The sequence below is a fragment of the Protopterus annectens genome, chromosome 5.part1 (assembly GCF_019279795.1).
Source record: "Protopterus annectens isolate FY-2018-M chromosome 5.part1, PAN1.0, whole genome shotgun sequence".
NCBI classification, from domain to species: Eukaryota; Metazoa; Chordata; order Ceratodontiformes; family Protopteridae; genus Protopterus; species Protopterus annectens.
This window is the reverse complement of record NC_056736.1, coordinates 564728001-564744985: the sequence shown is the minus strand read 5'-3', so window position 1 is coordinate 564744985 and position 16985 is coordinate 564728001.

The window sequence follows — 16985 nt, the reverse complement described above, 5'->3', positions numbered from 1 at the left end:
TAAAGTGTGTATTTTTATGGCACCGAGAATAGTTTAACTCTAGCTAAGCGGCGATGCATAAAGTGTGTATTTTTATGGCACCGGGAATAGTTTAACTCTAGCTAAGTGGCGATGCATAAAGTGTGTATTTTTATGGCACCGGGAATAGTTTAACTCTAGCTAAGCGGCGATGCATAAAGTGTGTATTTTTTTTTTTTTGTGCTGTTCTGGTTATTCACTTCCCCCATGCAGGATCATGTGGTCAGCGCAGAAATAGCAGTGAAGACACAATCAAAGCTAAAAGAAATTCACGGTATTATACACTGTGAAATATAATATTTGAATATTTGAACATGCACTTTCAAAGGAAAAAGAGCAAATATATGTGCAAGTAAATAAGTGCAGAAATTGTGAGGGCAAAAAGCAGATAGTCTGCATTAACTCACACTATAACAGTCATAAATGAATATTCTTTTAATATTTATAGCTGCCTTGCTTGCTGGTTTGGTCTGTCTGCGAACAGCCTGCAGGTACAGTTCTAAAACTTTAGACAACTGTATTACAAAAGGGTTATTTTGTGGACTGTGTCATAATTATATCTATAGAACATACCCTATGATTTAATAACACCTGCACTAAGTGTACACTGTTACGAGTAAACAGACAACACAGGCAAAACTCACACCTTCCTCCTCCTAATTTTAGTTTTCCTCCTGATTTTCTTGCAGCTTTAAATATTGACAGGGATTCATAAAGGTTACCACAAAGTGTACACATGTACACTTAGACTACTCTTTCTGAGTGACTAGAAAGCACAAAAAGTGTGGTAGGGATGTTCTTGAATACATATTGTGTACACTTAGGTAGGTGTTATTGAATCTGGCTCTCATTAAACACTTTGCTTAGGAGGATATAAATACATACCTTTGTTGATGTTAGGTGAAAAGTCAAAGTGGTTTTTTGCACCTACAAGATACATTTGGTAAGCCCCAAATTATATGTAGTATGCCTTACTTTAATAGAAAAACATAATGAAAATAATTTTCGTTCTTTCTGAATATTGCTTTCCTTCTTTATCTCTATGTATCTGATGTGTAGCAGGGACTACAATAGTTTCGGTCAAAAGGGCTTTTCTGACTAGTAGTGTTTTGTAGAGTTATGTGTATTTATGTTAACTCTGAACCTCAGGAATAGAATGAGTATGTATTAGTTTTTTTTTCTTCTGTATCTCTATGACCCTAGAATTTCAGAGATTACAGTTTCTTCGCAAGGTTTCTGTGAATAATGAATGACAGTGCAGTTATGCATACTTATAAGTTAACACCTCATCCCATTAATTGCTTGTTTAGTCTTTTGTCTAGAATGTTTAGCAATATAAGCACAATTAGTTGTTTTTCTTTGTTTCTGAACAAAGCCTGGAACGATAAATTAGAGAGGTCAGACAAGTGTTTTGAATATAATTCATTTCTGGGATGTGGGGTGGATACTGCTGGTGACAGCTTTATTATAGGCATAGATAAACTTTCCTTATCTTTGCCCAGGGGTCCTTAAGTAGAAGATCCAGCCCAGAAACTTGACCCACATTTTTTTTTTTTGAAAAAAGTGGGTATTTGCTCAGGACAAAAATTAAAAATCAAGAAATGCTACAATGACTCATTTGGGATATAGTGGATGTCCATGTTCATTGTGAAAACATATTTTTCAGAAAACTGCCAGGGAAAATAGCCAAGCAATCTGTTTTCAAGAAGCACCCTAAAAATGAAAGATGTACCCAAGCTTAAGAATAGGAAATTTAGGTGTTTTTTTTTTTACAGATCATAAATCAGGTGGAAGTAAGAATGGTGTTGCAAAACCTTTTAGGAATGATTTACTTTTATCTACTGAACAAATGTTACTGTGTACAACGGAATGATGGATAATTTGGAAGGAAATAATTAATCCATAAAAATAGCAAATTGAAAGTATTATGTCCGAAAGAGAATCCCAGTTTCTTTATCTCCTCTTTTGATATTTGTTGAAAACACAAAGTAGAAAACTGCACATCAGTTATCATAAGATTTCATACTAATGCTATATGTTTGCAAGGGTAGACTCTTTCTGAAGAAGGTAAGGACTGTAGTAGTAGGGAAAAAACAGAATAACAGGTATGGGTAGAATCATGGAGAAATTTTCATAAGGAAGAGCTATAGTATACATTTCCAGAAACTTTACAAAACAACCAAGAATAAATCTTATGATAATGAAATACTCAATACCCTGCTTATACAAATAAAGGAATGCTCAGTATCAGGTCATGCACGTTTCCTTTAAAGTCATTCAAATGGTCAAACCACATTTAATTGATAGTAGCTTTTGCTGCCATCATCAAATTTAGTTACATTAACAAATGCAGTTGGTCGACAAAGTATGGTTCCTTTGAGTGTAACAGTGAATAGGTATTTTTTATTCGCTTACACAGCTAAGATGCTGCAGAGAATGTTTATGTGTTCTGTGAGACTGCCAGACAGTGGGCTAAAATAATTTGCCCTTTTCTCCACTATTGTGCAATCTTGGAGTTGGTATCTTTAAATTTGCAGGAGGTTGAAGAGTGCAGGGGGCAACATTTTCTGCAAAATCACACGTAATGCAAACACTCCATTTTTTGTAGGTATTCATCTCTTAGATTAGCTTAGTGAGTTGTGTTTGCTATACTGAATTTCAGTCTAGTGTGGAACAATAATTCAATCACAAGGGATAAGAAACTAAGAGTAATGCTACTCAACACCAGAAGTCTAAACCTCAAGATGCACGCACTCGAAACTCTCCTTAGCATGGAGAACATCGATATCTGTGCAGTAACAGAAACCTGGTTCAGGGCTCCCGAGAGCACCCCAGCACTACCAGGTTATACCTCATACCATGCTTTTCGGCCCCAAAACTTGGACCGAACTACAAAAGGAGGGGGAGTATCAATATTCATCAAAGATACCCACACCTCCAGGTTGATGGCACAGCACGAAGCATCAGAGACTATCCATGTGCAACTAACAGTGGGTAAAACTGCCTTCCAGTTTATAGCCTGCTACAGACCACCCTCCCAAACCCAGGAACCCCACTCGGCCTTCCTGAGAACACTGGAAAATATGAAGGTCTCTCCAAACACCATTATATTGGGCGACTTCAACTACCCAAACATAGACTGGGAGCATTACTCTAGCTCCAACACCCTAGCCCAAAGGTTCCTAGAATTCATAAACTCAAATGCTATGGAACAACTTGTTACCACTCCCACAAGAGGGGAAAACATACTGGACCTGATCATCACCAACATGGGGACTCTATGCTCCAGACCAGAAGTGTATCCCTTACTGGTAAGATCAGACCATAAACTAATCCAACTGGATATTCACATCCCGACCCCACCCCTTGCCCAGAAAACCACAGTGAAAAACTTCTCTAAAGCAAATTTCACACTCCTCAAAACCTAGGTGGAATCCTTCAAAGCCCCTGGGCCTGTGGAAAATACGGCCCAGACCGCAGAATCCTTTATAAATGCATTCTATGAACACCTTCAGGAATGCATGGATCATGCAATCCCAAAGAAAACCAAGACCCAATCCTCCAAAAGCAGACGTCCTGTCTTGTGGACCCCAGCCATAAGCAAACTATACAATAGAAGGAGGAAGCTACTACATGACAGAGCAAAATCCCAAAAAGGGAAGGCATCTCTGATCAGTATTAGCAAAAAAACTACGGGCACTCATAAAATTGTCTAAGGCCAGCTTAGAGAGAAAAATTGCACAGGACACTAAGGATAATCACAAGGCTTTCTTTAGTTATGTTAGGAACATGGGTGGGAATTCCCAGATATGCTCAGAATTAGTCCAAAATGACAAAAAATACACCGAACCCACAGACATTGCCAACATCCTAGCTGACAGGTTCAGCCGAAACCCCGCCGCCCCACCAAAAGGGCAAATATCTATCCCAGCAGAGTGCTGCCCCCTGACATCTCAGATGCTCAGGTAAGAGCCGCCCTCTCCAAAGCAAAATACACAGCATCAATGGGACCAGACGGTGTCCCAGGCTGCATCCTACATGAACTCCAAGAAGAGCTAAACCCAAACATAAGACTACTGTTCAATCTCAGCTTTACTACAGGATATGTACCCAAAGAGTGGCGTACAGCAACAGTGGTCCCTCTCCACAAAGGTGGTGCCTCAACGGACCCTGGAAACTATCGCCCCATAAGCCTGACTAGCTTGGTCTGTAAAGCTATGGAAAGGATCATCATGGACCTCATAAATAAAGATATTGGGGACCTACAGACACTGGATCCTACCCAGTTCGGCTTTGTTAAGGGCAGATCCTGCCTCTTAAACCTGGTCAACTTCTTTGAAACCATCACCAAGGCCATTGACGAAGGGAAGATGGTCCACACAGCCTACCTGGACCTCGCAAAAGCCTTCTATACAATACCCTACTCGGGCATTATAGATAAGCTCACCAGCTTAAATATAAACCCCTATGTCACTAGATGGGTTGCAAACTGGCTCAAGGACAGAACCCACATGGTTAGAATTGCTGGAGCCATGTCAGACTCCAAACCAGTTACAAGTGGCATCCCACAAGGCTCAGTCCTGGGACCTCTCTTGTTCGGTATATATTTCTCGGAGGTACAGGCCAACACGGAAGGACTGTGGCTGACCAAGTTCGCAGATGACTGCAAACTGGGCGCCATAATCAACTCTCCAGCCAACACAAGCATCCTCCAAAAGGGCCTCATAGAAACAGACAACTGGTGCCAGAGCCATGGCCTCAAGCTAAATGCCAAAAGTGTATAGTCATCCCCTTTGGCAAAACAAAGTGCCCACAAATTACCACATAGGTGGTAATCCATTAAGTACAGAAGAAGTAATTAGGGACCTGGGGACCCAAGTTGATAGCAATCTCTCATTTGACAACCACGTGGCCAAAGTGGTTAGAAAAACATTTTATATAGCCCACCTAATCATGAAGGGATTCACATCTAGATCAGGGGAGGTCATCGTGCCTCTTTACTCATCCCTCATCAGGCCCATAATCGAGTACAATGCCCCTTTTGGGATGTACCTTACCAAACACCTGCAGCAACTGGAAAGACCCCAAAAGTACCTCACCAAGAGGATCAAAGGGCTGAAACAGATGCCATATGCTGCCCGGTTAAAGAAACTCCAGCTCTACTCAGTGGCATACCGACTGCTCAGAGGCGATCTGTGCCTGACGTATAAAGCCATGTCCAACCCGGAATTAAGGGACATGCTGCACCTCAAAAAATCCAAATCCCATCGAGCTACGCGCTCGAGAGACTTGAACCTCAGCACTGAAATAAATAGGACATGCTGGAGGGACAGATTCATAACCCAGAGGCTCCCTTCACTCAGGAATAAAATCCCAGTCCAGGTTAGGCAGAGTCCCTCATTGACTCTCTTCAAGAGGAATGTTGATGAGTGGATGGGAGATCGTAGGTTTACCCCAGGTATCACTTCCGTGTCACTGTTAGACAGAGGCACAGTATACTAACCTCGAAAAAGGGCATAGCAAAATTAATTTAAAATGGGTGGCGAAAGCCAAACATACTCTGGCTAGGCTTATAAATGCCCTAGGGCAGATAGCCTAGTATGAACCTATAATATAAATCCTTTCCTTTACTATGCATATTAAAGAGATGACAGAAGGCATAAACAATGAAGATGAACACGCTGCAACTGGAATGAAGCATATTGTAAAAGATCAGGTGGATGATAATCTTCCAGCTGTAGCAGACGTAGGTGTAGAGCAGTGGGGTGAAGCTATGGCTCTGGTAAGAGAAAACTGTGGTGGATAAGGACAAGGGAAGAACACTCTAGATGATACAGAACAGTAACCTTTTTAATTTAAAAAAACAAAATACATTAGGGTTCTAGAAGAAAACATAGTTTTGTTATCAAGGAACATGCCTTAAAAGCTGAAATTAAGTTCCTTGCAAATACTACTATTTTTCTGTTATTGGAAAATGTCTTTCAAAGGAACATGACAAAATATTACCAAGGCAGTGTTATTCATTATATTTTTGTATATTGTTTTAGGTATATCACTATTACTCTGTGTAAGTTCTGAAAAAACTTCCCCACATTGGTGTGATTTTCATCCTGGAATGTATCATGCTGAACAGGTATGTATTTAGTCTTATCTGTATAACTGTGTAAAAAAAAGTTCACCTACACTGATATAATTCTCATGCATATCATATAATCATCATGCAATATTTAGAATTGTAACAAAAGCTCACTGACATTGATATAATTATCATTTTGTAATTTTTATAACAATGTAACAAAAGCTCACTGATATTGACATCATTTTTATGCTGTAATGTATCACATTGTAACATGGAAACATTTCTGCTTAGGCACACAGCGGGTTATGGCTGAAAATGATTCTAGCGCCATTTAACTCTCCCACTAAACAAAGAATGAATAAATAAATACATAAATAAATGCTTTATTGAAGACAAAAAAAGTTTTCAGCTTATAGGTTTATTGGAAAAAGGTAAAGAGTCTAATATGATAAAATGAGAACACACACACAGGGTAAAATAGAATCTACAACAAAGAAAATAGGTGAAGCTTTTGAAAAATTTAAACAATTTTATGTAGAACATTACTGTAAATCTTTTCTCTCTTTTATAACATGTGATTACCCAGAGCACTAGGAATTACTTCAGGGATATTTCCTAGATAAGTTCATACTAATGAGAGACAACAAAGAGGATAACATAAGGATAGGTATTAAGCAACTAAAGGTAAACAAAGCTGCAGGGCCAGGTGGCTACCTGGCAAAGTGTATAAAGTGAGTGGGAGCCATAACAGGAAACATCATCACTGTTCTGTAATGGCACATAAAAACATAAAACACTCTCACAGACTGTAAGCAAAACAACAACAGTGCTTCTTCCAAATGGAAAAGGAAATCTATTAGGCATGTCAAATTTTCACCTAAATTCCCGTATTAACCTGCAGGAAAAATATTCTTGCCAACATCCTAGCAAGACGGCTTGATCAAAATTTGCCAGGAATAATAGATATTGGACAAGAAGGCTTCCCAAGATACAACTATACAGAAAAGTAAACAGCAAGGCTGTCTCTTGTCACCATGACTTTTCATTATAGTAATGGAAATGCTACCTAAACATATCATAACTCTTTTGAAGAATTTAGAGGTATAGGGTAAAGGGAAAAAAACACAGCCAGATCATGGTCAAATTGGGTTGTAGAGAGGACAATCACCAGCTGTACCCTTATCCCTTCTTTATTTGGTTCTCAATCCAATTACCATAAAATAATGTCCTGGTTTCTCAATTTTATGTAGTGTTTGTTCTTAAATTTACAACAATCACACAGATTAAGATTTAATTTAATTTTTTTTTCACATTTTAAGTCCATGTCAGTGAGCTTTTGCTGCAGCTATACAGCTAAAACTAAACACATACCTGTTCATCATGACACATTTTAAGATGAGGATTATATCAATCTGGGGGAGTTTTGTTTCAGAACTTACCCATGATTATACAGATATAAGAAATGGTATAAAGAAATACAAAGAGCAATACTGACTTTAAACAAGAAAGCCTTCACACTAAAGTACACCTGACAGATTAACAAAAAAGATACTTGGTTAGATTTCAATTTAATTTTGTGAATTTTATGGATGAAGGCAATCATACGTATGTATTCAGCTACAGCAAGTGTTATGTAATTACAAATTCTGTATAGGTAGAAAAATTCCAAATCTGTAGGGGGCTCTGAGGACATGCCCTCTCAGTGGGAAAACTGAAGTGAAATAGTATATTCTAACATTTAGCATGCTGGAATTGTCAAAGGTAAATTTAGGTAATTTGGGTACTTTTTTACACTGTTGAAGAACTAAAATTTTTCTTTTTTTTTTTTTGTTTTTGTTTTTGATTTCATCTTGTGTAGTAAGATATTTATCTTGAGCATTTGTTGCTTCAATACTATTTTTTGTATGTGAAAAAAATCATCCTAAGAAATATGTCATGTCTAAGAAATTAAACTTAAAAACAATTCAAGTCATACCCTTTCAAACTGATGTCATGTAATGTACTACTGGTGGACTGTTCACTAAAATTAAACTACAAAGCGTATATTGGAAAATGGGTCATGCCCCCCCCCCCCCAGACTGTGATGTCTTCTAACTGTCTACAGGTGATGTTCACTTTAGCCAATCAAGAAAGGGGAGCATAGACTTGTATTAATAAATGCTCACACAGAATATATTACTATTTTGTCATGACCTTAAGTATGTAAACATATCCAGAATACTGAGACTAAATGTCAGGATCTTATCCAGTCAAACACATGCGTATACACATGCACATACAAATTCGTATACACACACACACACACACACACACACACACACACACACACACACACCAATCATTATATTTGCATAAATTATAAAGAGTAGAACTGAACTATAAAAGCCTTAGCTTTGCTTGAGAAAGCCATAATCTCAATAAAACCAGAAACAAACTCATACACCTAACTTTTTAGACAGATCTCACACTTACAGCAGAAAGGCAGTGGAGAGAATCTACAGCAGGAAAATATCTGGGGTTAACACTAAAGCAAACAGACTAAAAAGCCCAAAAGACTGTCTTTGTGACATGGCAACCCCATAAACATCTTAGTAACTTGTGGCTTAATTGTAACTCAAACAGATTTTTAATCAACTAGACTTTGTAAGGAGTTTGTGACAGTGTCTGACTTACCTGAGGCAAATATTAGGGTTATCTTAACTAAGTTATAAATGATTAAGACTAAATATGAAATGGAGGGACTTCTAAGATGGCTGCACAGTGATCATCAATTTAAATTGAGTTCTCAGTGTGAAAACAGAAACTGAGAACTAACAGTCAGTGATGTGCCTTTCTGAGTAACATTCAGTAACTGGCTAGTAAGTACACTGCCTGGAGGCCAGAAGAAATTTAGAGAACCTCAACGAAAATCAACCAGAAAAGGTGATGAGAAAATTCTTGACTGGGAAAAATCCTGCAGCTGTTCATCAAAAAGCAGCTCAAGCTTCAGCTTTGGTACAAGAGATGTCTTTCTTTAATACAGAGGAAAATTAAATCAAATGTATACAGAGGTGATTAAAATAAATGAAACATTGAAGGAATATATTAACTCAAATAAAAGGCTGGAAAAAATAGAAGAAGTTGTAATTAACTTTTCAGATGAACTGATAAAACTGTAAAAGTCAGAGCAAGAAATGAAAAGTCTGGCTGAAAATGATGCTTCTCAAGAAGATCTGTTGTAAAACATGGTAGAGTTATAAGACAGAGCGTGCAGAGAAAACCTGATATTTTCTGCTGTACCAGAGAAATTAAAAGGAACAGACTGTATTAATTTTTGAAAGCACAAATAAGCAACTAGACTGGTATTTTGCAGCAGAATTTGTTAATTGAAAGGGCACATCGAGTGTATGCTCCAAATTTGGCCATGAGGAAGAAGCCAAGACCTGTATTAGTAAAGATGCAATCATACCAATAGGAAGAGCTCATCCTGACAAGACTATGGCAGAATGGCAAAGTATTAAAAATTGACAGCCGAGTGTTTGTGGGAAATTATTATTTACTGTACACCAGGGAGAAGAAAAACAAATTTATCCTAGCAATCAGGGAGTGCCAAAGGCAGGTATGAGATTTAAGCTGCTGTACCCAGCTGTCTTCAGAATTGTTTCCTGGTGGATCAAAGACATTTTAGATGCAGACCAGGCTATGGACGAATAAAAAGTTTATCCAACAAAAAGTGAGTCAATAAACAGAAGGGGATTCTGCGTCTCATTCTCCTGACAAGCAAGCTCATAGAGAGTTTGCCAGTGAAACATTTTCCAATGTTCCAAAAGAAAATTCTTGAGCGTCAGAAAAAAGCAAAGGAGCTGAGTAGAAGAATCAGGAGTACCTTGACTTGAACCAGAGTCTGGTCTTGGGAAATGGAGATGATCAACACGAAGATCAGCAACACTGACATTAGTGAATAAATGGGAGACTATAAAACATCAGCCACCTTTGTGAAATGTGGCTTTCTGAGAAAAAGTGGCTGAAAACGACTTTGGTTTTACTGACGTTGATAAACTTGTGGCTGGACTGTAGAGAATATACCCCATATTATATCATTAATGTTTAGAAGGACATTAAAAAGGAAAAAATAACTGTAAGTAAAGCAATTTTGTTTGTTTTAGCATTAGTATAAAGCATTTTATTATACAAATTGCATGTTATATAGTAAAACATTCTGTACAATGTGTATCAGGGGTATTTTAAATGTGGGATATTCTTTTTAGTGACTGTTGCATGTGTTAAAGACATTAAAGTAAACAAGTAATGTGAAGTTGTTTTATCTCGCCGTTCATTCTTACAGATGGGTTTGGAGCTGATCCTCAGCTCAGAGTCAGCCTACTACAAAGCTCGAGGTCTTCAGATAGTTTGAGGCCAAGTCCCTATCCCATGATGCACCTAGGGTTACCTCAGATCTAGTTTGCTGCTGCAATAGATCGGAGGTTCTCACTAGCTCGGGCCAGTAAAAAATACTTTTTCTTGAAAATTTATTATAATACTTATAAAAATATTCTGATATTTATCTTTAGATACCTAGATTAGCACTTATAGCTTATTGTGTAGTTTCCCTTCCCTTGGTGTGCCTTTTTTCTTAACTAGTAATTGGCCTTGTTTTATTTTAGGCCTTGTTATATCTTTAATAGTAGTTTAGATTGTAGTTGTGTGCTTTTGAATAGCAACTTTCTGTCACAGCTTTGATATATTTAGTCTTTAGAGTTTTGAATAGTGACTTTTCTGTCACAGCTTTGATAATATTTAGTCTTTAGAGTTTTGAATAGTGACTTTTCTGTCACAGCTTTGATATATTTAGTCTTTAGAGTTTAGATAAATAGTATAGCGTGTGTGTGCGTTGATGAATATTTTAGCCCATAGTTTTAAAAGGGCTTGTTTGATATTTCTTGTTTGGGTGTGCCTAGTTCTTTACAGAACTCTATTGAGATTGTGTGTTACAGTATGGCTGACCATGATAAAGATAAATACCCTAAATCAGGGTTTAAGAAATGTCTTAAATGTGTTCAGAAAATGACTTTCACTGACAGTCATGTGAATTGTGTTTACTGTTTGGGAGCACTGCATCTCCAGGAAAGCTGCTCCATTTGTCATTCTTTCTCTTCTAGAGTTCTCCAGGAGAGAAAGAGAAAGTTAATTGACAGAGGTTTAGATAAACCTTCCTTTCAAGAAGCTTTGAGTGATCAGGACAGATCCAGCAAATCCTCAAAGTCTTCTAAGGCTTCTACTTCTGAGGTAAAGAAATCTAAAAAAAACTTCGACGTCGGTTCCACAGACCTCGGAGCCAACCATCTTGTCCTTTCGGAACCGGTCCCCTGTTCTGGAACCAGTATCCGAAGTGCCTAAGTCTCCACTCCTGCAATCTGTACCTCCTTCTATCCTCTCATCTCGGTCTTCGATAAGCCTTTCCGATTTGGATGTGGATCGTGTGGTGCAGAAGCTTTTACAGGCACCGGCCTTTGTTAAATTCTTATCAGCTCTGACCCAAACGGCTTCTGAACCAAAGACCCTTTTACCATTTACTACTCTTCCTCCTCCAAGCCATACTGGTCCTTCAGAGGAGGAGGAGTCGGACTTGATGATCATTGAGCCTTCGGAGCCAACACCTGCTCCAGTATCCTCGGCTCCATTTACTCTGACTTTCTCGGTGCCAATTGAGGAATCTAGGAGCCAACACTCTCTGGTCGAGTCCAGGGAGGATAGTCAGACTAACTTGTTGGTTCCAACTCTGCCTCTCGGGGCTTCGGCTTGGATGGGCTCGGCTCCTACCTCTGGCTCAGAGCACACTGTCCCGATGCCAGGGGGTATCAACAGTTTCCTCAGATCCGTCGGTCCCTTCTCATCACAGCAGAGGTGTCTTCAAAGCCATGAGGAGAGTTATGTCTCCTAAGACATCTTTGACTTCAGGTCCGGCTACCTCCTCCCCAAAAGCACCTGTGTCTGCTTCTGCCTCCCAGATCCTTGCCAAGCATAGAGACCCAGAGCCTCAGCAAGCCCCATTGGGTGGTCCCTGCTCTTCTGAAACCTCACCAGAAGCCACCACTGATGAAGTTCCCAGGAAGAGAATCTGTAAGGGGAAGCATTTAGACTCCCCACAGGAGTCTCTCACATCTGATATTGACTTGGATGAATCAGAAGGGTCCCCATGGTCCCCCTCTGAGGATATCCCATTTGCTGAGATATTAGAAATCCTTAGGCAGAGGGGTGACTGGCAGTCCACCAACCCTACTGAAGATGAGTTGGTTCTCCTGAAGGCTTTTGGGTCTCAGCCCTCCACCTTTTGGGTGTCTCCACCTTTCGATGAGCTTATGCAGCTGGGCATAGGAGTCTCCAGACGCCATGGAGCCTGTCCCCAGGAGGCCTAATAAATTTATTTCTGCCCCCCCCCCCAGGACAAATCCTTTCTTACTAAGGGTGTGCCAGTTGATGCCATGGTGGTGGTGGCAGCCAACAAAAAGGAAATTTCAGAAACCTCCTCCTCTATCCATCCTCCTAACAGAGATTCTAGGATCATGGATAGATATGAGAAGCACACATACAGTTCAGCAACTTTTCCACTGCGTTCTCTCAACTATCTAACCCATTTTACTAGACTTCAAAGAGATCTCCTAAAAGAGCGCAGAGATACTCTTCAGGGTACAGTAGCTGCAGGAGCTTTAGATAAAGTTGCCTCCCAGCTTGCTACCCTCAATTCCATAGTAAACTCATCCATGCACCTCATTTCATATGCAGCTAATGGAGCAAGCAGGGCAGCGGGTACAGGAATTGCTCTTAGGAGACACTCCTGGATGTGCTTGTGTTCCTTCGCAGAGCCCTTTAAGTCATCCTTTGTCAATACCCCTTTTGATGGCTTGTCCCTTTTCAGGCCCAAAGTTAAGGAAACTTTGACCAGGTGTGAGCAGAAAGGAAAGACTCTGCCATCGGAGTCTATTTTTCCATCCCTACCAGACCCTACCCCAAGAGTCAAACGGGAGGAAAGATGTGGTTCAGTAAAGCCCAAGGAGCCTTTCAGGACACGTGGTGAATCCCCCTCCAGGGGCAGAGGAGGGGCAATAATGGAAGACGCTGTCCTCGTGCCAGAGGGGGTCCACAAAACTAGGGCAAGAGAGATCAGTTCTTTGGGAAGCCCTACCAGCACTCCTGAAAGGAGGCCCAACTGTCCTACTCTGGAGGCAGTCGGGGGTCGCTTATTTTTGTATCCAGATGCCTGGCTCAAAATAACAAATGACAACTGTGTACAAAGTATAATTTCCAGAGAATACTTCATTCCTTTCGCTACACCCCCTCCACCGACAAGAAAAATCCCAGACATTCCACCCAGTTACAGGGAACAGGCAACAATAGAGGTCCGATTGTTGCTAACAAAAAGAGTCATCCAACCACTCCCAGCAGACCAGATAGGATCTGGAACTTAAGATTCTTTTTAGTTCCAAAACAGACGGGACTGAAGACCTATTTTGGACCTCATCAGACTAAACAGATCTGTCAAGAAAGAGAAGTTCTGGATGGTCACGGCTCAGTCGATACTTCCCTTTTTAGGGAAAGACAATTGGATGTTCTCGATAGATCTTCAGGATGCATACTACTGCATAAAATTGGCCAGACCATCCAGGGATCATCTGTGCTTCCGGCTGGGAGCCAATCATTACCAGTTTCAAGCCCTGCCCTTTGGTCTCACTACAGCCCCCAGAGTGTTCACCAAATGTATGGCAGTGGTCACGGCTCACCTGAGACATTTAGGATTCCAGGTGTTTCCATACCTAGACGATTGGCTCCTCATCACCACCACCAGTCATCAACTCTTACAAGCCAGCAACAACACTCTTTCACTCTGCAGTAATCTGGGCATTACAATAAACTCAGGAAAATCTGCCTTGTTGCTATCACAACATACCGTTTTTATTGGAGCAGAATTGGACACCACCACAACCACTTTGAGACTTCCAGCAGAAAGAGTCTTTATACTCCGTCAGCAGGCCTACAATATCATATCCAAAAACAAGGCTCCGGCATCAGAAGTACTAAAATTGTTAGGCATGATGGCAGCCCCAGTATTAGCCATACCGTTGGATCGCATGCACATATGGATTCTGCAATGGCTGTTATTTACTCAAAGGTCTTACCAAGAGCTTCCAATGTCTCATCTTATAATGATCACAAACACATGCAAAAAGGATCTTCAGTGGTGGTTGACCTCTCTTCATGTCACGATAGGCCGTCCTTTTGTTCTACCCCCCCAGTGGCTACAGTGACCACGGATGCTTCCCTGATAGGGTGGGGGGGCTCAAGGCACATGGACCAATCAGGAGACACATCTGCATATCAATGTCCTAGAGATGAGAGCAGTACATTTAGAGTTGCAGTACTTCCAGGAGTCTCTTCCTCTGGGTACAATTGCGATTCAGACAGACAACATGTCAGTGGTCTGGTACTTGAACAAACAAGGAGGAACCAGGTCCTACCCCCTTTGTCATGAGGCTCTAAGAGTATGGCAATGGACTACATCCACCCAGTGCTTTCTGTTAGCAATGCACATCCCGGGGAAATCCAATGTGATAGCAGACAAGCTGAGCAGAGCAATTTTGTTGCCTCATGAGTGGTCCCTCAAGAAAGAAATAGCGGACAGGATATTCCACTGGTAGGGCCAGCCTTGCTGCAACCTTTTCACCAACCATATGAACACGAAATGCAGAAGCTACTTTGCCCTAATTCCCCCTCTGGGAGAAGCCCCAAGGGACGTACTCATACACGATTGGCCACTGCATCTCCTCTATGCATTCCCACCAATTCCATTGATACCCAAAGTACTACAGAAAGCAAAAGCCCTGGGAAGGACTATCATTCTAATAGCCCCTCATTGGCCTCGTCAGATTTTGTTCCCCTTCCTTCAACTTCATCAGTTGGAGGACCCCTGGATTCTGGACCCAGTTCCAGATCTTCTGACACACTCATTGGGAGAACTTCATCCCTCTCTTCAGTCCCTAAAGCTGACAACTTGGCTGCTCCAATTCCCATCATAGCCAGGTTCCATAACCTTTCTAATGAGATGCAGCAAATTCTCATATACTCTCATAAATCCTCTACGAAGAAGCTATACCTTAGCAAATGGAAAATATTTTCTATATGGGCCTCTCAAAACAACATTGATCCCTACCTAGCCCCTATGGCCTCTATACTAGAGTTCTTGACCATGATTTACAACAAAGGAGCTGCAGCAACAACAATTCGGGTTCAACTTGCTGCTATCTCTAATTTTCACCTTGGATTTGAAGGATTGAACATAATGTCACACAAACTATCCAAAGCCTTTCTCAAAGAGTCCTTTCATCTAAGACCGCCTGTGAAATCTCTGTATACCCCATGGAATCTAAATTTTATGTTTTCCCGCATTATTCTCCCTCCATTCAAACCAGCTTCCTCATGTGATTTAAAATATTTGTCATGGAAGACTATCTTTTTAGTAGCTATCACTTCTGCCCACAGAGTGTCAGAGCTTCAAGCCTTGTCCATTAATCCTCCTTATTTGATTTTCCATGCTGACAGAGTCTCAGTACGAACTAATTTCTCCTTTTTGCCTAAAGTCTGTACTGAAGCTAACCTTAGCTAAATCATTGATTTGCCAGTATTCTTTCCCAATCACTCCAACAACTTAGAATATATGCTGCACAAGCTTGATGTTCATAGACAGCTCAGATTTTACTTGGATAGGACAAAAGAGTTTAGGAAATCAGAACAGCTTTTCATTTCCTTTTCAGATTCCAGAAAAGATATGCCAGTGGCCAACTCTGTCTAAGTGGTTATCCAATTGTATCACATTTGTTTATTCAGCTGCTATGATGCCGTTACAACAAAAAATTAAGGCTCATTCTACCAGAGCAGTGTCTACATTCTCTGCTTTTTCTGCTAGACTTCCTATAGATTACATTTGTGTAGCAGCCACTTGGTCAAGACCTCATACCTTTATTACTCATTACAAAGTTGACAGAACCTCCTTTGGGTCTACTGTCCTGAAAAACATGCTCCCGTGAGCCACCCGAGATAGATGGTGCTTGGGATGCTACCCATCTGTAAGAATGAATGGCGAGATGGAACAACTTCACATAAAGAAGTTATGTATTTACCATAACATTCCATGTGAGTTCATCTCACCTTCATTCTTACTTCCCACCCTCCTACCCCCTCCAGGGTTTTTCGAAGACCAAGATGCTGGATTCTTCCTGGTTGCCCAACCCTTCTATAGCTTTCTCTTATACAGTGACAGAATGACATATGGTATTATTATACGCAGCAATTAAGATCTGAGGTAACTCTAGGTGCACCATGGGATAGGGACTTGGCCTCAAGCTATCTGAAGACCTTGAGCTTTGTAGTAAGCCAACTCAGAGCCAAGGATCGTCTCCGAACCCATCTATAAGAATGAAGGTGAGATGAACAATTCACATGGAACATTATGGTAAGTACATAACTTCTTTTTTTTGCTGTAATACATATAGGCTTTACAGCACAGTAAGAGAAGAAAGGTTAGACAGAAACAAGATTATTATTATGCTGTGATCTTGGACTGGTGGGGTGGGGATGGGAGTATAAAAGTGAATTGATTATATTATATGTAGAATTAAGATAATTTTTCTTTAATTTTTCAAGGGTGAATGTCTTGATTAATGCCCTTAGCTTATAAACAAGTGTTTTTGTTTGCAAATAGGCTTGAAAAATAAGAATGATGAAAGCTACTAAAAAGCTGTATCCAAACATACTTGCTTTTTTACCCATTAGTAAATTTTCTCAGTTGGAATCAAGAAGTCTGCAGCTGAAGACAGTTGTACTCCATGTTCTGAATGAAATTTACAAAGATTCCTTT